The sequence below is a fragment of the Choloepus didactylus genome, chromosome 1 (genome assembly GCF_015220235.1).
Source record: "Choloepus didactylus isolate mChoDid1 chromosome 1, mChoDid1.pri, whole genome shotgun sequence".
In the NCBI taxonomy this organism is placed as follows: Eukaryota; Metazoa; Chordata; class Mammalia; order Pilosa; family Megalonychidae; genus Choloepus; species Choloepus didactylus.
The window spans coordinates 131,301,336-131,324,642 of record NC_051307.1 but is presented as its reverse complement, the minus strand read 5'-3'; positions in this window follow the sequence as shown (position 1 = coordinate 131,324,642).

Here is a 23,307-nt window from a genome sequence, read left to right as displayed (position 1 = left end):
AACAGTTAAATATTACCTGTGGTATGAGCTGGAAACTAATCTTCTCAACTGTCCAGTGGCGATGATTTTACAAGAACCAGGAGTAGTGTTCTGGCTGGATTGCACCCATGATGGAACTACCACGTTCTGCCTTCCTTCAGCTAGTTGTGTTCAAAGCTCAGTACTGCAGCCTCCCTGTCTATTCTAAGTTACAGAGATATACTTCCATTAAGTTTATTCTTTGTTTATGTTAGGCATATCTTGTTTCTCTTATGTGTAGCCAAGAACCTGGACTCATAGAAATTGGCACCAGAAGTGAACTGCGGAAAAGGAAGATGCTTGTAAGTTGATTACCAACTCTATTAGGAGATGAATATCATGTAACTCCTCAAGGAAAATATTCAGGAATGAGACCCAGGCCACCCAAATCATTCAGTGACAAAACAGCTAATTACATCATTGGCGGTTGTCATCTTAAAAGAAACACCATTGAAAGCAAAGCTTTTAGAAATTGATCTGTCATTGTCATAAACATGATGAAAGAAGTGAAGAATTTAAGAACTGTGAGTTGAAGTGATTGCATCTATTTTGATAGAGAGTGTGAAGAAAGAGAACAACAAGCTTGAATCTATTAATTCTCTTGTTCAAAGTAGGGATTGAAAGCCATGGGCTTCCTATGATCATGCTAAGAGCTTTACTTTTGAGCTGCATGGATGTGGTAGCCAACTGCAAATTTAACATTTGATTCTGCAGAACACCAATTTATAAACTCAGTTGAATGTATAGTTTCCCTAGGTGGAAGATAAGGAATTTATTAGGAATATCGAGACACTGAAAATTCAAAAAGTTTTTACAACAATATTCTAAGGTCACAGAGATTCTAAACCTCAACCCCCAATGAGTTTCACTTGTCTGCTGAAGCTGATTTATTATTTTGCTAGAAAATGCTTTAATTTCTTAATATAAAAAAATACCTTCCCAAAAGAAGTAATCAAATTATCCTCATAGTGCAGTTTCCCTACCCTGCACTTTTGTGGGGTTTTTTTCTAGACATATAGTTAGTTCATATCTCTGCATTCACTCAATGTCCATTTATAAAGTTGAGCCTAAAATATAGGACACATAATTGAAGAACTTTGTAATATGTATCAGTAAACAATCTGGAGAATATATGGTAAGAATGGATTCTTAGGTGGGTAACCAAATAACCAAAATATACTTTTTGATTTAGCTGTTGCAATAAATATATGGTACACAGATATATCAAATTGAATGTAATCATTCAGGCAGCTGAGAAATGTTCTTGTACTCAGACAGGTAACAAGTAACTCAAATAAATTATTTGGAGATTATATAAATACTTGGTATAGCATATAAAAAGAATATGAAGTGGCAGATCCTGGGATGGATTTATCCTGTGTGATTTTATCACATAATTCCTCATATATACCTCCTCATATTATTCTAAAAGACATCCCCTTCATCAAGAATTGAAAAAAAAATGGGTTATGAGAACACCAACATCTTTGAAAAATACTTACTGGGAATGCTGATGGGAGAGGTGATAGTTCAAATGGTCTCAGCTTATTTTGGTAATGGCAGTATTCCAGCAGAGCAGATGTCAAGAAGTAGGGTTAATAATACAGAGGCAATGTGAGTGATTAGCACAATAGGCAGCAAATCTAGCATGTCTCTTGGAATGGTCTAACACCAACATATTTTTGGAATTGATCATGAGATTCTAAGGAACTGCATTAACAGCTCACAAGTTTCCAACTTGATTTGCATAATAAAAAATAATTCTAGGTCTGGCAAAAAGAGCCACTCTCATAAAGCCACTCACTTCCAGGAGCTCAGTTTTGAGCTCATCGATCCTGGACAACTTGAGTGAAAGGAGAGGTGCTGAGGAAGGACCCTGTAATAACAACAAAATTACAGTTTGTGAACTTTTTTCCAAGCCTACCTGACAGTGGTCAGTGGACATTAACCAGTGTCATTGTACTGTAAAAGGAAAACACCAATATGTTGAATTATTGAACACTAAATGCTGAACAAAAACTCACTCCTGACAATCCAGAATGCAATTGTAGTCCTCTGTCAGAAATGGACGCTTATGGATAGATCACCGTTAAACTGAATTTTAATGACTATGCACTTCACAATAGATCCAGTAAGATCCAGAGACAGTCCTGTGGAAATTTCCCAAGTGTACATTAAAAAATACAGTCTTATCTGAAAAATTTCCCACAATGACATCTAGACCCATAGAGTTAGAAATATGAAGGCTGAAATTGGCAGGCCAAAATTTTTGAAACTCTCTCTCTACCAAAAGAATGAGACAGACGCAAACTCATGATCCCCAATTATTGCAAAGGTTAGTGCCACCTTCAAAAATGTTTCAGATGGGTAGCAATTTCTATTATGTCCCTGAAGAAATTCTACAGTTTAAAGATTGATAAGTCTTAGAGAATATAAAGTTTTATAATTCATATAATAGAATGGCAAATTTCAATTGCAGTTGCTATTCCAGATGAAGTATCCCTTTTCAGGTTCTTTAGTATGATACAGTCCCCAGTTCCTTATATGCAGTTATGATCTGGCTATTTTTTTTAACTATTTTTTAATTGTAGAACATAACATATATACATAGAAGTGAGATCTTTCCAAGTGCAATTTAACAAGTAGTTAGAAAGCAAATTTCAAAGAATATTATAGGTTCCAGTTTCAGTTATTTCCTTAATGTGAAATATAGCATACATCTTTCAAAGTATGTTTTAACAAGTAGTTATATAGGAAATTTACAAAGTTGTTATGAGTTATAGTACCATAGTTACAGTTATTTCCTTATTGTAAAATCTAACATATACAAAAAGATGATAGCTTTCAAATTATAGTGTAACAAGTAGCTATAGAACAAATTTTAAAGGATGCTATGTGTTACAGTTCCACCATTTCAATTATTTCCTTCTAGCTATTCTAATACCTTAGCAACTAAGAAAAAGAAAATTATATAAATATTCAGTATTCATAATCCTTTGTTAAATTCCATCTTGTCTGTTGCTATCCCTTCCTCTAGTTCATCATTTTCCCGATCTTCAGGGATGTCTTGGCAGTGACCACCCTGACTTGTTCATGTTGAAAAGGGGTGTCAACTTTATGCAAAAAAAGGACACATCTGGTTGATGTTCCTGATGAGGCTATTGCCTTTGGGCTTTGGGGACTTAGCTGTCATAGGAGTTCTCTGAAGAATTTAAGTTTCTGAAGGGTAAACTTAGTGAGTGTAACTTTATTATAGAGTCTCAGATAGGGATCCAGGTATTCTTTAAGGTTTTCGGAACTACTGTTGTCTTGGGCTTATCATACTGTGGCCATTTGGCATATCTAGGTGAAGCTTGCATAGGAGTAACCTCCTGGACAGCCTCTGGACTCTATTTGAATTCTTTTAGCACTGAAATCTTATTTTGTTGCCTTTCTTATCTCCCTTTTGGTCAAAAAGGCATTTTCAATCCCTCGATGCCAGGGTAAGGGTCATTCCCGGAAGGCTCATTCATCTGGGGGGAGGGGGAGTCCTGTCCCACATTGAGGGGAGGGTGCTGAATTTATTTGCAGAGTTTCCTATTTTCTCTATGAAAGTAATTCTAAAAATGTGGCATATAGAAACCTGATGGCCCCTGACAGCCTCTCTGGGGATTTGGTCATTTGCCTTTTTCACTGTGATGACATTTCCAATAATAGTAGCTAAAATATAGTGGGTAAAACTACTGGCACATGAATCAACTCAGTGGCTCCTAAAAGAAGAAAATTGGTATGGTATCTGGAGCCAGAAGTTAATGGATATATCCATCTTGGTTCTGAAAAAAAGCACTTAGCCCTTAATTTGTTATTGTTGTTGCTTTCAAAACAAGTTGTCCCTCAAGTATATAAACAAGAGATAGAAAGCACAACACTAAAAAATAATATAATATGTCACGTATGAATGCATGTTCTAGTCAGCAGTTTGTCTTCACAAAGGATTACAGAATTGTACCAAGATACCTAGCGCCACTAGAATTACAGAGACAGCTGGGAGATAATGAAGATGCACTGAGCTTATTCAGCTCTTGCCTCTACTTCTCTGACTTGGAGGGCCATTTTCAGTGACTACAGCATTTGTGAGACATTAGGTAAAACAAGGAGTTGAATTAATGTTGAATTAACCCCTCATTTCTAATGCAACATTATTATTTCAACATGAATATGGAACTGAAGTATATTTAAGAATAGTTGGAATAAAGTTAAATTCCTTTTATCTTCTTTGGTTATAAATTCAATTCTAAGTATTAGTGAATGTTGAATCCTTCTCCACCCTAGGGTCAGAAAACTGGCTAACTACAAGGCATATCTTTATAGCCTTCCCTTAACTGATGGTAAAGCATAAGCATTTTGTTAGCAGTATTCCTGACAGCTGTGCAAGTATTGTTGAAATTTATTAGCAACTTGAAGTTTCTATTGCTATTATATCAGAATACTTGTGCATATTAGATAAAAAGATACAACTACTCTTCATTGCTAACTATTTAATGCATTAAGGAAAATTCAGAGTATAATTTGACTTCTCTATCCTGGAGTTTGTAGTTTAAAATGACAACTGCTTTGTAGAATTTTTAGCATAAATGGATTTTGGAATAATCATTTTATGTGTCACTATGGACTTGTTTCTCTACTAAAAGAAACAAGAACTATTTCCCCATGGAAAAGTTTTATAAACATTGAATTCACCCTACTATATAAAAAATGTATATTTTCTGAAAATGCTTTTAATTTGACATTATTAGTGTTTTCTATATAAAATGTATTTTTGTCTTAGAATATCTTGGAGGAAATCATACTTTCAAGAAAGAACATTTTATATATAATGTGAAATCATAATAATAAATAGCATCCTGTAGAGGCTTTCCAACTTTGTATTGAATAAAATATTTATAACACCTAATGACTATATTTTACATAAGTAAACTTTTGCTCAGTCTGTCTTTCTTAATTTGTTTTGTTTATTTTGTAACTAAAGTTTCTATTTTGAGATAATTGTAGAATCACAAGTAGTTGTAAGAAATAAAACTGAGAAATATCTTGAAAAATTATGGTACAATATCACAACCAGGATATTAACATTGATACAGTCAAGATGCAGAATATTTTCATCACACAGGGATCCCTCTAGGTGCAGTTTTATAGCCACACCAACTGCTTTTCTGTCTCTGCAGTCTCCTTAAACCCTGGCAACATTAATCTGTTTTCCATTTCTATAATTCTATTACTTCAATAATGCTGTATAAATGGAATCATACAGTACATGAATTTTAGGAATTGGTCTTTTTCACTCAGGGTAATTCTCTGAGATTCATCCAGGTTGTTGCATGTATCAATAATTTGTTCTTTTTATTGCAGGGTAGTATTCCATGGTACAGATACGAACAGTTTGTTTAGCCATTCACCCACTGAAGAACACCTAGGTTATTTGCAGCTTTTACTATTACAAATAAAGTTGCTATTAATATTTTGCATAGGTGTTTATGTGAACATAGCTTTTTATTATCTAGAATAAATGTCAAGGTATAAAATTTCTGGGTTGTACTGTAGTGCATGTTTAGTATTATAGAACCCATCAAACTGCTCCAGGGTGGTTGTACACATTTACATTCCCACCAGCAATGTATGAGTAAGGCAGTTTCTCCACATCCTTTCCAGTATTTGGTGTTGTCATGACTTTTTATTTTAACCATATTATATGACTATTGTGGTTTTAATTTACATTTCCCTGATGAGTAAAGATGTTGAAATAATTTTGTATTCTTATTTGCCATCTGTGTATCCTTTTTGGTGACGTCTTTTCATGTCTTTTGCCTTTTTCTAATTGGATGATTTGATTTTTTGTTTCTGTTGAATTATTTTTTTATATGATAGAGTATATACTTTGTCAGACATATATGCAACTATATTCTCCCAGTCTGTAACTTGTCTTGTCATAGTTTTAACAGAGAGTTTTGCAGAACAAAAGTTTTTAAATTTTATGAACTTCAATTTATCCAATTTTGCTGTTATAGGTGGTGCTTTTGGTAGCATCTCTAAGGACTTTTTTGCCTAACCATAGGTACCAAGGATTTTCTCCTATTCTTATTTTTTTACCCCTGCCAATATCATGGAGTCTTGTTTACAGTAGCTATATAATATATCTTGAAATGGGTAGACTGATTTGTCCCATTTTATTCTTCTCAAAATTATTTTAATTTTTATATTTCCTTTGCCTTTTCATGTAAATTTAAGAATAATCTTGTCTATATCTAAAATATCTTGCTGGGATTTTGATAGGAAATGTGTTAAATCTGCATAATGATTTTGGGGAGAATTGACTCTCCACTACTGTGAGTCTTCAATAGATGAGCAGAGTATGTATCTTCATTTATTTAGATCACCTTGGATATTTTTTCATCAGTGTTTCATAATTTACAGCATACACATTCAGTAAATAATTTGTTAGGTTACACATAGGTATTTTTATTGTTTAAGTGGTTTTAACTGTTAATATGTTTTAGTTTCGATGCCCACATATCCATATATGGACATGCATTTGATTTTGTACATTTATCTTACATGCTGCAAACTTGCTGACCTAGCTTATTAACTCTAGTAGATATTTGTACATTGCTTAGGGCATTCTACATAGCCAATCATGTCTTCTGCAAACAGGGATCTTTGTATTTCATTCTTCATGGTCTAGATGTATATACATGTTATTTTATTTTTGTGTCTCCTTGCACTGCCTAGAACTTCTAGCACTATGCTGAATGAGAGTTAAGAGTGAACATCCTTGCCTTGTTCCAGATGTTAGGAGGAAGTCATTAAGTCTTTCAATGTTAAATAAAGTTAGTTGTGTTTCTTTGATTTCCTTTCTTTCCCCTTTCTTTCCCTTCCTTCCTTCCTTCCTTCCTTTTTCTTTCTTTCTTTCTTTCTTTCTTACTTTCTTTCTTTCTTTCTTTCTTTCTTTCTTTCTTTCTTTCTTTCTTTCTTTCTTTCTTTTGTTGTTGATGCTATTTACAAAGTTGAGAAAGTTCTCCTCCATTCCTATATTTTGGCTTTTTATTATGAATGGCTGTTGGATTTTGTCAAATGCTTTTCCTACATTGCTTGATGTGATCGAATGACTTTTTATTGATTTTTGACTATTGAAACAGCCTTGTATACTGAAATAAATGCCACTCATTCATGGTGTATAGTAATTTTCATATATTTGAAATATATTTGAAAATATTTTGTTAAGGATTTTTGTATCTATATTCATGAGGGATATTGGTCTATAGCTTTCTTATTTCATCCTTATGCTGTCTGGTTTGGGTTTCTGTGACAGTAGTTTCAGAAAATGGCATGGGAACTGTTCTCTGTGATTATATTTTCTGAAAGCCACTGTAAAGAATTTTTGTTAAATTTTCTTTAAAAATTTATAAAATTCTCCAGTGTAACCAGCTAGGCCTGGATATTGCTTCCTCAGGAGTTTTTAATTTACTTGTTCAGCTTATTTATTTCCTTTTAGGTGAGTTGCATTAGTTTGTGACTTTAAAGAATTTGCACATTTCATCTAAGTTTTCAAATTTATTCATAGCTATCTGTATATTGAGAAATATTCACATACCATACAATCATCCAAAGTGTACAATCAACTGTTTACAGACCATCATATAGTTGTGCATTCATCACCCCAATCTCTTTATATATATATATATATGTATATGTGTGTATATATATATATATAGAGAGAGAGAGATTGAGACAAAGATTTTTTCACGTATCATACAACTATCCAAATATCCAAAGTGTACAATCAATTGCCCATGGTACCATCATACAGCTGTGCATCCATCAACACAATTAATTTTTTTTTCAATTTTTAGAACATTTACATTACTCTAGGAAAGAAATAAAGACAAAAAAAAGGAAACTCAAATCCTCCCGTACCCCTAACCATGCCCCCTCCATTATTGATTCATATTTTGGTACAGTACATTTGTTACTGTTGATGAAAGAACGTTAAAATACTACTAACTGTAGTATATAGTTTGCAATAGGTATATATATTTTCCTATATGACTCTCTATTATAAACTTCTAGTTATAGTGCCATACATTTGTTCTAGTTCATGAGAGAGATTTCTAATGTTTGTATAGTTAATCATAGACATTGTCCACCACAAGATTCAATGTTTTATACATTCCCATCTGTTAACTTCCAACTTTCGTTCTGGTAACATACATGACTCTGAGCTTAATCTTTCCACCATCTTCACACACCTTTCAGCAGTGTTAGTTATTCTCACAATGTGTTATCATCACCCCTGTCCATTTCCAAATGTTTAAGTTCACCCTAGTTGAACATTCTGCTCATACTAAGCAACTGCTCCCCATTCTTGAACCTCGTTTTATATCCTGGTAACTTGTATTTCATATGTATGAGTTTACATATTATAATTAGTCCATATTAGTGAGACCCTGCAATATTTGCCTTTATGTGTCTGTCTTATGTCATGCAATATAGTGCCCTGAAGTTTTCTTCATCAACCCATTTCTTTTAAGATGGTTTTGTTCACACACTATACATTCCATCCTAAGTAAACAATCATAGGTTCCCTGTATAGTCACGTATTTATGTATTCAGCACCACTGCCACTATCTACATAAGGACATCTTCATTTCTTCCACAAAGAAGGAGGAAGAGTCAAAGAAGTCAGAGAGACAAAATAAAAAGAAAAGAGAAAGAGAGAAAGAAAAACAAAACCAGCAAACAAACAAAAAACAAAACTTGACAGCTAGAAAGCAACAACAGGAAAGATAGCATTAACCTATAGTAGAATAAATAGTCAAACAACATCACTAATGCCAGGAGTCCCATACCCTTCCCCTATTCCTCACCCCCCATATGCATTTAGCTTTGGTATATTGCCTTTGCTATATTAAAGGAAGCATAATACAATGTTTCCATAAATTACAGTCTCTAGTTTGCATTGATTACCCCCCAATCCCACCCTATTTTTAATACCTTGAAATGTTGACATTCATTTATTCTACCTCATGTAAAAACATATTTGTACCTTTTATTACAATTGTTGAGCACCCTAGATTTCCCTGAGTTACACAGTCCCAGTCTTTATCCTTCATCTTTTGTTCTGGTGTCCCATATGGTCCCAACCTTCCTCTTTCAACCATACTTGCAGTCATCTTTGTTCAGTATACTTACATTGTTGTGCTACTATCTTCCAAAATTGTTTTCCAGACCTCTCACTCCTGTCTTTTCCTTTCTGTCTGCAGTGCTTCCTTTGGTGTTACCTGTAGAGCAGGTATCTTTTTCACAAACTGTCATTGTCTGTTTGTCAGAGGATATTTTAAGCTCTCCCTCATATTTGATGGATAGTTTTGTTGGATATAGGATTCTTGGTTGGTGGGTTTTCTCTTTCATTATCTTAAATATATCATCCCACTTCCTTCTTGCTTCCATGGTTTCTACTGAGAAATCCATGATAGCCTTAACAAGCTTCCTTTGTATGTGCTGGATCGCTTTTCTCTTGCTGCTTTCAGGAATCTCTATTTATCTTTGAAGTTTGATAATCTGATTATTAAGTGTCTTGGCATAGGCCTATTCAGATCTATTCTGTTTGGAGTACACTGCACTTCTTAGATCCGTAATTTTATGTCTCTCATAAGAGATGGGAAATTTTCATTGATTATTTCCTCTATTATTGCTTCTGCCCATTTTCCCTTCTCCTCTCTTTCTGGGACACCCATGACATGTATATTCTTGCTTTTCATTTTGTCCTTAAGTTCCCAGAGATGTTGCCCATATTTTTCCATTCTTTTCTTTACCTGTTCTTCTGTGTGTAGGCTTTCAGGTGCCTTGTTCTCCAGTTCCTGAGTGTTTTCTTCTGCCTCTTGAGACCTGCTGTTGTATATTTCCAGTGTGTCTTTGATCTCTTGTGTTGTGCCTTTCATTTCCATAGATTCTGCCAGTTGATTTTTTGAGCTTTCAATTTCTACCTTATGTATGCCAGTGTTTTCATTATATGGTTTTTCATTATATTTCATCTCTTTCGCCATGTCTTCCCTAAACTTTGTGAACTGACTTATTATTAGTTGTTTCAATTTCTGTATCTCAGTTGAAGTGTAAGTTTGTTCCTTTGACTGGGCTATAACTTCATTTTTCTTAGTGTAGGTTGTAGTTTTCTGTTGTCTAGGCATGGCTTCCTTGGTTACCCCAATCAGGTTTTCTCAGACCAGAACAGGCTCAGGCCCAGAAGGAAGAAATATTCAGTATCTAGTTTCCCTGAGGGTGTGTCTTAGAAAATTGGTACACCCTGTGATGCCTCAGGTTACTGTGCTTTTCTGCCCAGCATGTGGTGCCTGTCAGCCTGTAACTCCAGACCGGTGTAAGGAGGGGTGGCCTGTTGCTGTTTTCCCCCAGGCTCTAGGGTCTGGTTCTGAATGGAAGGTGGGTAGTAGAGCTGGGCCCCACCCCTTTCCTCTTAGAGAAGATAGACCCCCTAGGGAGATATCGTTAGCATTTGAATAGACTTTGCCTGTGCTATCGCCACCCTTGTCTGGGTCAGAGCACTGGGAACTGAAAATGGCTGTGGCTTTCTCCACTGAGCTGAAACAGAGAGAGAAAGCCCTCTTCAGGGCCAGTCCATTGCCACCTCTGGCTCTCCAAGGTCATTCATCACCGAAAGCCTCTGCTTGTTGGGGATTCATAGCTTGTAGAAAGCAGCCCATGCTTGTTAATTAAAACCCCTGTTGGAGCTCAGCTGCGCTATATTCACTTGCTGGGAGAGAGCTTCTCTCTAGTACCATGAGGCTTTGCAGCTTCAGCTGTGGTAGAAGGAGGATCCCAGCTTGGACCCGCAGTTTTTACTTACAGATTTTATGTTGCCATCTTGGGCATTCTTCCCAATTCAGGTTGGTGTATAATGAGTGGTCAGTCACGTTTGTCCCCCCCGCAGTTATTCCAGATTACTTACTAGTTGCTCCTGGTTGTTTATTACTTGTTCCAGGTGGACTAACTAGCTTCCACTCTTCTCTATGTAGCCATCTTAGATCTTCCTTGTAGACTTTTGCTTTTGAAAAGGTTTTGATTACTAATTCATTTCAGAGTTCCTATTTCTTCCTGAGTCAGTTTTAGTAACTGGTATCTTTCTAGGAATTTGTCCATTTCATCTAAGTTATTTAATTTATTAACAATTTTTTTTTATACTTCCCTTTAATCTTTATATTTGTAAGGTTGGTAGTGATGTTTCTTCCTTTATTTCTGATTTTAGTGAATTAATCTTCTCTGTCTTTCTCTGTCTCCCTCCCTCACCCCTCCATAATTCTAGCTAAATGTGTTGTTGTTGTTGTTGTAATATTTTCACAGAAGCAATTTTCATTGCTTTTCTCTATTGTGTTTATGTTCTCTATTTTATTTTTCCCCTTCTTTTATTTATTATTTCCATTCTACAGATTGCTTTGTTTTTATTTTGCTCTTCATTTTCTATTTTATTTTGGTGGAAGTTTACATTAACTGATTTAAAATATTTCTTCTTTTTAAATGTAGGTGTTTACACATATACATTTTCTTCTAAGCACTGCTTTAGCTGCATCTCATACATTTTGCAATGCTAACTTTCAGTTTATTTTCTCAAAGTATTTTCTAACTTCTTCAGTGATTTCTTCTTTAACTTTTTTTATATATTAGTTTCTTCTTAACTGTTATGTAGTTGTGAATTTCTGAAACTTGTATTCCAGTGTGGTTAGAAAACATACCTTGTAGGATGCCAGTTATTTAAAATTTATTGATGCCTTTTTATGGCCTAACATATGGTCACTATGGAGAATATTCCAAGTGTGTTTTAAAAGAATGTGCATTCTGCTACTGATAAATGGAATGTTTTTTTCTATTCTTCTGACTAATCTCCAATAACCTATCTTGAAATTACGATTATTTCTCCTACCAACTAAAATCTGCTGTTCAACCCCTCTTGTGACTTTTCATTTCAGACATTTATTTTTAACTTCATCATTTCTATTTGTTTCTGTTTTATAATTTCTGTTTGTTGATATCATCTATTCAGTGAAATGTTATTCTCATACTTTCTTTTAATTCTTTGAATATTGTGTCTTTTAGTTCTTTGAGCATATTTTGAACAGTGGATTATAAATCTCTATCTAGTAAATCCAAAGTCTTCCTTAGACTTCACTTCCGGTCTATGGAGAAACTCAATGTCAGTCAGAGGTGATTAGGGCTTTCCCATACATGGGCTCAAGTCTACATACATCCATGGTTTTCTAGAGTCCCAGGAATGTGTTAGAGAATTTAAAGGCTCCTATGGCCATCTCATTCCTCAGATTTTCTTTGTATGTTATTTGGCCAGCCTTTTGCTAGCCCCATCCAGAATCCCTTCAGCCATCTCTTATCTTACATAACTGCTGCTGAATATTTGTGTCTCAAATGACCTAAGTATAAATCTGTTCACAAAGTGTGATCTCTGATCAAGTCTACTAATGACAAGCCCTGAGTATGTAGCTTTTCATGGAACTGATAGATGGTCACATATTGGCAATTCTCTGCAGATGGGGCTTTCAGGGAGCTCTAAAACCATTCTGCCCCCTCTAGTGGCTGCGAGGCTGCTGGGTTTTCTCAAGGCCACTGCTGAGCTGAGGCAAAGGGATGGAAATAGAACAGTTTAAAATGCCACAAAACATTTCCATCATTCCAAACAGGAACCTGTGCATTTTAAGCCTAACATTGTAAACGTAATTAACAGCACTGAAATATATATATATTTGAAAGAGAAATGTTAACTTGCATATGTGGTGGTGGACTAAAAATCTTTAAAATATCCATGCAACTACACTGCAAAAAGTGAACCCTAAGTTGAACTGTGGGCTACAGTTAATAGTACATTTACAAAAATGTGCTGTCATCAGTTGTAACAAATGTACTACACCAGTGGAGAGTGTTAATATTAGGGTGGTATAGCAGAATACTGTATTTTATGCATGATTATTCTATTAACGTCTCTAATAAAGAAAAAAATAGTCTCAAAGATTTTTCTCAAGATTCAGTGATTATTAAATAGAGTGCTCCTTGAATTGTTGCAAACTTTTGATGAATTAACAGAGTTCATAAAAAGTTGATTTTGACTATTTATGCAAATGTGTTTGCTACTTTTATGGAGAGTGGATTTCTGGAGGGCCTTAGTCAGCCACTCTGTAAGTGTGACAGAAGCATAATGCAAGATTTCCTGCTTTCTTTTGACTAGTGTTTGAATGATATAACTTTCCTTAATATTTTATTTTAAACCTGCTATATTGTTGTATTTGAAGTGAGATTCTTGTAGACAGGGTCATGTTTCTTTTACTCTGTTTTGTCAATGTTTCCTTTAATTGATGTACTTGGAACAATTATATTTAGTGAATTTACTGATATTTTGGGTTCTCTGCAATTTTATTTTATTTTTCCTACTTTTGTTTCTCTGTTTTCTTTTTTCCTACTGCCTTCCTGTGGATTGTTTGAACAATTTTTTAGAATTCCCTTTTGATTTACCTAAAGTGTGTGTGTGTGTGTATATCACATCGCAGTTTACTGATGTCAATACTATACCTGTGTCTTAATTCCCAGACAGCTGTGACAAATACAACATATTTAGTGGGCTTAATAGCAGAAATTTATTGGATCATGGTTTTAGGTGCTAGAAGGCTTCCTTCCTTAGTGGGACAAGAGATTTTCCATTGGCCAACAATCCTTGAGTTACTTGGCTTTTCCATAACATAGCCATGTCCTCTCCTTTTTCTTCCAGTTTATGTTCACTTCCAGTTTCTGGCTCTGTCCTTTTGTTTTCTCTCACTATTTCCACATTCTTCTGCTTATAAAGGATTCCAGTAATCCATATTAAGAACCAAACACATTCACTCAGACCCACACCTTAACTCAAAAATAACATCTTCAAGAGATCCTATTTCTAATGTGTTCATACCAACAGGAATGCAGATTAAAACAAAGAATATGTCTAAATTTGGGACCATAACTAAAGCCATCACAAGCAGTTTGAGTGAAGTTTAGAAACATTACTCCTTTTATGTCATACACTCCCTACGTTGATATTACAGCTGCCTTAAGTACTCTATATACATGTATAAACATTTCAGACAGTGTTGTATATTTTGCTTCAACCATCTAACCTATTTTAGAAAAATCCTTAGGGGAAGAAAAATCTCTTGTATTTACTCATATTTCTGCTTTCCATGTTCTTTCTTCTTTTGTAAATTTCTAGATTCTGTTTTTATTATTTCTTTTTGACTTAGGAAACTTCCTTTGGCCATTATTTTAGGGTAGGTCTATTGGAGACAAATTCTTTTAGTTTTCTTTCATCTGAGAATGTCTTGACTTCCCCTTCATTCTAGAAGAATCTTTTCATTGTGTATTTTCAGTAGTTCTTTTCTTTCAGCTCTTGAAAAATGTTGTCATTTCCTTCTGGTCTCAATGGTTTCTAATAAGAAATCTGCTGTTATTTGCCTTGCTTTCTCTTTATATACAAGGTTTCAATTCTTCCTTGATGCTTTCAAAATGTTCTTTAATTTCCTGAATTTTGATGAGGATGAATATTTGTGTAAATGTCTCTGGGTTATTTCATCTAATGTTTGCTCAACTTCTTGAATTTGTATATTTATGCACTTTGCCAAATTTGTGAAGTTTTCATCCATCACTTTTTGGATACTTTTTCAGTCCCATTCTCTCTCTCTTCTCATCAAGATTTTGGAGACTCAAATGTTAGATCTTTTGCTATAGTTTTTCAGGTTCCTGAAACTGTTAATTTTATTTACAGCCGATTTTCTCTCTGTCATTCAAATTAGATATCTTATACTGTCCTATCTCATAGTTCACTGATTCTTTCCTATGTGTCCTCCATTCTGATATTGGCCACATGGATAGATATTTTATTTCAATTATTTTGTTTTTCTAAAATTTTTATTAATTTCTTCTTTATTTATTCTGTTTCTTTACTGAGGCTTTCTCTTTTTCGTTGAGACTTTTTTATCTTTTCATTTCTCCCAGGAATATTCATAATTGTGCATAGATGTACTTCTGTGATGACTGCATTAAAATCTTTTTTTTTTTTCAGATAATTCTAACAATATCTGTTGATCGTTCTTTACCATTTGTTGTCAGAGATGTTCCTGGTTTTTGGCAGGAAGTTTCTACTTAAACTTGAATATTTGGGGCATTGTGTTTTGAAACACTGGATCTACAGTATAGAAAAGATATACATCTCTCAAAACTCATCAGTAAAATAGCAAGCAATTGAATGAGAAAATGGGAAAAAAGGCATGAAGAGACATTTCACTGAAGAGAATATACTCATGGCAAATAAGCACATGAAAAAAGTGCACATCATTAGCTATTAGGGAAATGCAAATTAAAACTATCATAAGATATCACTACTTACATTAGAATGGCTAAAATTAAAAACAGTGACAGCCACAAATGCTGGAAAAAATGGGAAGAAAGTAGTTCACTCCTACTTGATGGTGGGAATATAAAGTTATTTAGCTGCTCTAGGAATATAAAGTCATTTAGCTGCTATAAGAGTACAACAAAAGTATTCCTTAAGGTGATGAAAATGTTCTGTGGCTTGAATGTATCAATATTAATATCCTGGTATTATATTGTACTATAGTTTTGTAAGATGTTACCACTGGTTTAAAATTTGCATGTGTACATGTGATTCCTGTGCAATTCCTTATAACTGCAATGTGAATCTGCAATTATATTAACATAAAAAATTTTAATTAAAATTTCAGCAGCATTAGGAAATGAGAATTTGGAAGAAGATTTCAATCATGTAATTTACTTTTACACACTCCTTAGGAACATTTGTTGGCAGTGGTGTCTTGAAGCTCTCCTGAACAAAATCAGACTCTTCAAAATGTGTGTTAGTTTTCCAGGATTTGTAGGGAGAAGTAGGAATTGCCTTGATACAAGAAACATATTCCCCGTTCTTAATGTCAGGAACAGCAGTGCTGAATGGCATTTCATGTGTCCTCTACATTTTCCAGCCACCCTTGCCTTTTATTTGGCTTATATGACTATTTATACCCAATGCAGTAAGAAGAGAAATGATATGCTGAGGCATTAAAAGGTGCTGTACAACTCTCTTGACTATATTGTACTCCAGTAATGTAGATATATATGTATTTCTGCTGGTTCATCTCCATGATAATAGAACCTCAGTCAGCCTGGGTTTTTGAGGGACTTTGTGGAACAGACCCCTCTGGCATCCAATGTTGAACATACTCATTTGGTTTTTCCCTTGTCTTCTTTTTTGAAATATATCTTCCATGGGAGCATAAATCTTTCTGGTCTGTGTATGTTTGTATGTATACATGTATGTGCATATATGCATGCATATATGCATATGTGTATAGGTACACATATTGTATATGTTTTTATATAATTTCCAAAATCAAACATTAAGCACCTTGTAATAAAGGTTTGTAGCTTGTGAAAAAATTAGGCATTGGATTTTAGTTTAACATCTCTTAAAAATAAAAAAAATTACAATTCAAATTTTATATGCCATATTTTGCCAAAGTAAATATTATCAGACTCTTACTTATGTTTATGGGGTAAACTTTTAATTTACCAGATTTGAAATGATACAAATTTTTTTTCTCATAACCTGTTTTGAACTTCTTTTAAATTCTCCATTAAGATTATTGAACTATAAAATTTTAAAAATTAATACATGAATATTCAGGTATGAAAATGGAATAAAAATTACATAACTTCACCAGGCATTCACCTTGCTCAATTAAAGGCCAAGGAAATGTCAAGTATATCTGTTCAGGTCACGATATAATTGCAGTCTGTTGTAATATTAGGTAAACATATTAAATATTAGCTTGTAATAATGGAAAATAGAATGGATTTTGCATTTATTGAATATGTTGAATGTTTTGACTGCATTAATATTTTTTACATTTCAACTGTTATTTGTAATATTTGCCAATATTTCCTCATTTAAGTTGGTATTCTGGTTTGCTAATGCTATTGTTAGGCAAAATATGAGAAATAGATTGGCTTTTTTAAAAATTTATTGTATTTTTTATTTTGAAATAAATTCAAGCTTACAGAAACAGTTGCAAAAATAATACAAACCCCATACACAGAACTCCAGCATACCCCAACCCCCCCAGTGATACCCTGATCTAGCAACTTTAATATTTTGTCACTTAACCATTTCTTTCTTTCCCTCCCTCCCTCTCTATCATCCATCATTTATTGCTATGTCTTCTGAACATATGAGAGCAAGTTGCACTCATCCTTGAACAAATGATATAATTCACATATACATTTCCTATGAACAAGAATATTCATTTATGTAATCACATCAAGTTTAGTTAAGAAGTTCAAGAAATGTAACATTGATAAAAAGCTTACATTCTATATTTCATTTTTTTTTATTATGTCCTAATTGTGTCCTTTTGAGCCTTTTCTCCTCTATTCTAGATCTTGTCCAGGATCATCTATGGCATTTAACTGTCATTATCTATTTAGACTCTTTTTTCAATTGTGAAAACATATCTACAGCATAAATCTTCCCATTCCAACCCCTCTCCAGCACTCCATTTAGTGGGATTAATCACATACACAATGTTGCAATGCCGTCACCTTCCCACCATCCATTACTAGAAATTTCCCTTCACCCCAAAAAGAAACCCTACACTCATTTCTTATTTACTCCCCATTGCTGCTTCCCCCACTTCTCATTACCTGTACTCTACTTTCTATCTCTATGATCATATTCTATGATAACTTTCTTTGTGTTTACCATGGGGGCTTAAATTTAACATCTTAAGTCTATAACAATCTTGTTTTCTTTGAAACCAGCTTAACTTCAATAGGATATATCAACTATGTCCCTATGCTCCTCCATTCCCCCACTTTTATGTAGTTCTTGTCAAAAATTACATATTTTACATCGAGTCGAAAGCCACTGATTTATCATTGCACTTTATGTATTTTAGATCCTGTAGGAAGTAAATAGTGGAGTTGCAAATAAAAAATACAGTAGTATTGGTATTTATATTCACCATGTGTTCTTTACTGGAAATCTTTATTTCTTCATGTGGTTTCAGTCAATTGTTTAGTGTCCCTTCCTTTCAGCCTACACAATTCCTTTTAGCATTTCTTATTGGACTGATCTACTGGTGATGAAGTCCCTCAGCTTTTGATTATCTGGGAATGTTTTCATCTCCCCCTCATTTTTAACCTCCAGGTATTTTTTAATTTTCTAAGTGTCTGATGGTTATTGATTTCTATTTGTATTCCATTGTGTCAGAGAATGTACTTTGAATAATTTCAATTTTTTTAAATTTATTGAGGCTTGTTTTATGCCCCAGCCTATGGTCTATTCTGGAGAAAGTTCTGTGATCACTGGAGAAGAATGTGTGTCCTGGTGATTTGGGATGTAATGTTCTAAATATGTCTGTTAAATTTCTCTATATCTCTCCTTTCTTTGTTTCTTTGTTGGTAGAGCTCCCCTTAGTATCTGAAGTAGGGCAGGTCCTTTGTTAGCAAAATCTCTCAGCATTTGTTTGTCTGTGAAAAATTGAAACTCTCCCTCAAATTTGAAGGAAAGCTTTGCTGGATAAAGTATTCTTGGTTGGAAATTTTTCTCTCTCAGAATTTTAAATATGTCATGCCACTGACTTCTCGCCTCCATGGTGGCTGCTGAGTAGCCACTACTTAGTCTTATGTTGTTTCTTTTGTATGTGGTGAATTGTTTTTCTCTTGCTGCTTTCAGAACTTGCTCCTTCTCTTCAATGTTTGAGAGTCTGATCAGAATATGTCTTGGAGTGGGTTTATTTGGATTTATTCTATTTGGAGTTTGCTGGGCATTTATACTTTGTATATTTACATTGTATAGAAGGTGTGGGAAGTTTTCCCCAACAATTTCTTTGAATACTCTTTCTAGATCTTTACCCTTCTCTTCCCCTTCTGGGACACCAATGAGTATTATATTTGGATGTGCTATTTTATCTATCATATCCCTGAGATTCATTTTGATTTTTTTTAATTTTTTCTCCATTCTTTCTTTTGTTCTTTCATTTTCCATTCTGTGGTTCTCAAGGTCACTGAGTCATTGTTCAGCTTCCTCTAGTTTTGTATTATGAGTATCCAGAATCTTTTCAATTTGGTCAGCAGTTTCTTTTACTTCCCTAAGATCATCTATTTTTTTATTTACTCTTGCAATTTCTTCTTTATGCTCTTCTAAGGTCTTCTTCATGTCCTTTATATCCTGTGCCATGCTCTTCTTCATGTCCTTTATGTCCTGTGTCATGCTCTCATTGTTTGTCTTTATTCTTTGATTAATTGCTCCAAGTACTGTGTCTCCTCTGATTTTTTGATTTGGGTGTTTGGGTTTGGGTTATCCATATCATCTGTTTTTTTTCATATGCTTTAAAATTTTCTGTTGTTTTTGGGCTCTTGGCATTTGCTTTACTTGAAAGGGTTCTTTTAGGATACAAAGGATTATTGAAACCCCAATCTCTAACTTGTCAGATCTACAGCTTGGTGGCATACGCTTTCTCTAACCAGCAGATGGAGTCTGTGAGTCACCTATTCCCCTCAAGTCAGTTCTCCCCAACTTTGTCTTTGTGGTGTGTTGGGGTCTGGTTCTTGTGGGGTCCAATTGGTTCACCAAGTTTGGGTGTGTTGTTGTTGTTATCTTCCCTGAATGCGGGGTGTGTGTCTGAGCAGTTAGGGAGGCAGGGCAGCTTTAATAATCAAACCTCCCAGATGTTCCTGGAGATTTAAGGCTGTTGTAAGTGTCTAAACCTTCATTTCAGTCTTGCCATAGATTGTCTCTGCCATTGACCCACAAGTCCTTGGTATTGGCATAGGGTCCCTGGGATTTCTGATTGGGTCCCTCTTCCCAGCTGTGCCCTTCCAGGGCCTCTGCTGGGGGAAGGCTGTGCTATGTCACAAGTGCACACAATCCCTCAGGGGAAGCCCTGGGCCACTGGCCTGTGCAGGGGCATTCCCAGCCTGCTGTAAAGATGGCTGAACAGGGCATGTTAACCTCCCCCTTTTTGCACAGCTCCACCTTCCCAGCTCTGGGACAACCAGCTGTGGGCACGCAAAAGGCCACTGTCCATGCTCGATATTGTGGCATGTGTGTAGTGTTGCAGGAAACACTTCCCATCACACTGGGTCCCTTGATGCGGCTCTGGTCCATGGCTCTGGCACCAGGCAGGAGCGTTCCCAGCCTGCTGGGAAGATGGCTGCAAGGGGCATGGTTTTTTCCTCTTTTTGACTCACCTCTGCCCTCCTCGCTCTGAGACAATTAGCCGTGGATCCATGAAAGGTTATCTTCCATGCCAGATAATGAGGCATTCACACAACCCATTCCCGCTGCACTTCACTATGTGGTTCTCACTGCCTTGTCTGTACCTGCTTTTGGGTTTTTTGTTTTTTTTTTAAAGAACTAGTCTACCTCTAAATGCCAACCCATGGTTTCCCCACACCACAGCATGGCTGCTGGACATTCATCAGGTTCACACACTCATTTCAGAATGCAGACTCCTGGTTTCACCAAGTGCGTGGTCCCTGTGGATTCAACAGACCTTGTCCAGCTGGTGCATCACTGGAATTGGTGTTCTGGGTCACTCTCTGGTTTTTATCTAGTATTTTTCATGGAGGTGTTTTTTTGCCCTGTCCTTCCTAGCCACCATCTTAGGCTCTCCCAGATTGGCTTTTATAAGTGGGCTTTATTTGGTCACAAATTTACAGTCCTAAGGCCATAAAAGTGTCCAAACTAAGGCATCAACAAAAGGATACCTTCACTGAAGAATGGACAATGGTGTTCAGTACACCTCTGTCAGCTGGGAAGGCATGTGACTGGTGTCTGCTGGTCCACTGCTCCTGGATTGTTTCAGCTCCTCTCTCTCAGCAACTGTGCACCCTTGCTTCTTTCTCCCAGGATATTTCTGTAAGTATGTTGGGGTTCTCTGTCAGCTTCACCAGGGCAAACTCAGACTTCATCTCTTAGCTTAGCATCTCTGAACATCCTTCTTTCTGCATCGCCAAGTATCTCTAAGCATCAGCAAGCATCTGTGCTGGTCTTGAGTTCTCTTAAGTAATCCAGTGAACCAAACAAGACCTATCCTGAGTTGGTGGGGTCCACACCTTCATGAAAATTATTTCATGAAAATAATTTAATCAAAGGTATCACCAATAGTTGGGTGAGTCACATCTCCATGAAAACACTCAATCGGGAGTTTCCACCAAACAAGATTGGGCTAAAAGATCATGACTTTTGTGGGGGACATAATATATCCAAACTGGCACAGTTGGATAAGTTTAATTGATAAGTATATTGAGGCTAATAACTAAGCAGTTAAAGTGACTACAATGTGCAATCATTTAACAGTATGAATTAGGATTTTGTTTAAACGCTAGACAAAATTTCAAAAATTGCAAAAGCAAATCATTGCTGAGGGTAATATGTCTCATGGCCAACAAAGACAAAAATTGGTTTCATAAAAACAGCTTTGCTATTCCATCAGTTGACTCTGTCACTTTAAAATTTGAACTTGTAAAGCTAATTGATACTGAAATATGGCTTTACTACTTTTACAATAGTGACATTTACAAAGATTCATTCTTAGAAGGAGGTTAGGCATTTAAAAGAATTGAGAACAATTTCTTTGTAATAAAAACTACATTAATGCATATTAGGTGTTCTTGAAATAAATCAATTTGAATTGTATTCAGATGATATAATGATAATTTCATATATCTTAGGGAAATAAATAAGAATTTACAAAAAGATGCTGTTATAAGTATATATAGAAGTAACATCTTTATTTTTCTGCATACAACATCACTTTATTTTCTAAAATCCTTATCTTGCCATTACTTGACACTTTTTCCCCTTGATACTAGGTACATCAGTGTAACCTCTACCTATAAGAGCTGATACTGAACTTTTCCTAAACTCAATAATTGGTTTAGAGAATAGGCATATAATCTAAACTGGACCAAGCATTACCTTTGTGAATAATTATATACTCTGAAACTACACTGTATTCTCTCTCTTTCTTCTCCTTCTTTTGGCTTTCTAAGCTGGAATGACATAAACTTGGATAAGTCTGTGGCTCTGCTCCACCTCTTCTCCTAGTCCATAAAGAAAAGCCATGCATATTGGGTCAAGTTATAAAATCAGACCAAGTTGTAGAATTGAGAGACAAAATAAGACAGAGCCAGAAATCTTGCTTCTCTTTTTAGTCATAACCTGAATTATGTTTTATAGTTTAATCTCAATCTACTTTTGAATTTGGTTTCTGTCTATTACAATTGGAATTCCTGAATAAGGCAGATGCACTGCAGTGAATTATAAGATAAGAAATGGGGAAAATATACTAAGTATCTGAGAGTAAGCAATTGATTGCATGTATAATTTTATGTACCTATAAAATGCATTATATTTAATATTATGAATAGATATTTAGAAAGAATTGTTAAAATAGGATGTCTGCATACATGTGTACACCCATATGTACACACATATATTAAAGATCGTATATACATGTAAGTCTATTCATTTATAATCAGTTGCATGGTTGGCCCATAATAGGGATGCAACAATGATAGCTGGTATTCAGTGTCATTTAAGTTTTAAGCTTATGGTCATGTTGTATCTCACTATATGTTTGAAAGGATACATTTCATAATTTATCTCAGGGGCTTTGCAAGATTCAGGAACATCAACATCAAGAGAAACGTAACATTGTCAACATTGTGTCATGGGCCTTCCCACGCTGCTCCATAGTGGAGATTGAAAGCATGAAAGAATGACAAATCTAACTTTGGTTGTTGCTGGATTCTTAACCCTGTCATCATTGATTTGTCAGTCACTCAAATAAATATTTAGTAAGCATTGCCTATACATCAGACCCTCTTCTGGGATATAGCAGAGAACAAAACAGAAAATGTCCTTATTGACATCCCTTAGGAGAAAGAAAGGAAATAAATGTTTAAATGTAGATATAAATATAGATAAATAGATAAATCAGTCAACCTTATGCTCTTTTATAGACTAAAGTTGTAATCGAGAGATATGGAAGTGGATACTGTTATTTTATTTAGGATAATTAGAAAAATACTTTCTGAGAAGTTGAGAGAGGAGCACAGACCAAATAAAATGAGTGGAAGGTAACTGGAGGGTCTGGTAAGATTGAAGGTCAAGTGCAAATGTCTTAAGGCAGAAAC